At 47.5% G+C, this 1,219-nt stretch overlaps 1 long non-coding RNA gene across 1 annotated transcript; it reads left to right on the forward strand.

Moving 5' to 3' along the window:
- Positions 1-497: 497 nt before the first annotated feature.
- Positions 498-982, forward strand: LOC141022364 (uncharacterized). Its single transcript, XR_012183656.1, has 3 exons — positions 498-637; positions 728-790; positions 881-982. It is a non-coding gene; the product is annotated as an uncharacterized lncRNA (long non-coding RNA).
- The last annotated feature ends 237 nt before the right edge of the window (positions 983-1,219 follow it).

A 1,219-nucleotide genomic window follows, 5' to 3' on the forward strand; every position in this document is an offset into this window, starting at 1 on the left:
CTCTCTTTCAGGCACGCTACAATAAGGCGGATAAGGTGCCAGAGGTGTATGACCTGTATGCCATGGCCCACACTGCCTCTTTCAAGAAAGTCAAGGCTTTCTCTCAGTCTGACCTCGATGATACAAACAACTTCACCAACATCTGCTCCCACAACAAGCTCGTGAGATATAGAGATGAGGGGAAGGCAAGGAAAGGGGAGGACTTTAACCCGAGCCAGGGTCCCATTGATCCAGAGCTGGTGATGATATCTGGTGGCGGGAGGTCCCATGGCTCCATAGCCATTGGAGATGGACTTATCCGTTGTCCTAGCACTCTCCCGGAGATCAAGGCGCGCCAGTCGAGCTCCGCTCCTGAGATAAGGCCTCGTGAACGGCCAGTGCAACTCGCCATCAAGGTTAGTGATATGTACTCAGTTATCTTTCTCCATTACATTGTGTGCGCTTCCATCAATGATTACAAATGGTCATGTGAGTGGTGTTGCAGGCTGCTATACAGACTGAGAGAGATAGAACGGAGAAACTTCTGGCGGAGGCGGCGGAGAGGCAGCGGGAGATGGAGGAGAGGACGAGAAAGATGATGGAGGAGGAGAGGGCACGGAATGACATGCAGGCAAGGGCCATGTACGAGCTCCTTGTGGTAAGTTTCTTCTGCAGATTACTTGTTAGTCTTAACATTTGAGTCTCATTACTAACTAGTATGACTCTGTTGTGAAAACCAAATGTGCAGTCTGTGTGCGAGAAGTCCGGTCAGCCCGCTCCGCCGATGCCAGTGATTGCTCCTGGGAGCACGGTGAGTTTAATTTGAATGGACATTACTTGCTAGTCTTAACATTTGAGTGTCATAATGCTAACGAGACATTGCAAATGATCTTTGGTGCAGCTTAACTCCAGAAACGCATCGCACGATCCTTCTCCAGGTAGCGGCACTAGCCACCCCGCTCCTACACCTCCCTGATCACGGTAAGTTTCTCTAGTGTTTTTCCTAACAACTGCATAAAGACCTAGACTTAGCTTTATTTCCTCCAATATGCTTACCATAATGACCTAGAGTTAGCTTCTTTTCCTCCAAAATGACCCATTTTACCTAGGTTAGCTTATAAATGATGCAGTTCATCCAAGTTAGCTCAAAAATGACCCATTTTACCTAGATTAGCTCCTAAATGATCCATTTTACCTACGTTAGCTTTAAAATGGCCCATTTCACCTAGGTTAACTCCAA

This window comes from Aegilops tauschii, chromosome 5, assembly GCF_002575655.3.
Source record: "Aegilops tauschii subsp. strangulata cultivar AL8/78 chromosome 5, Aet v6.0, whole genome shotgun sequence".
Lineage (NCBI taxonomy): Eukaryota > Viridiplantae > Streptophyta > Magnoliopsida > Poales > Poaceae > Aegilops > Aegilops tauschii.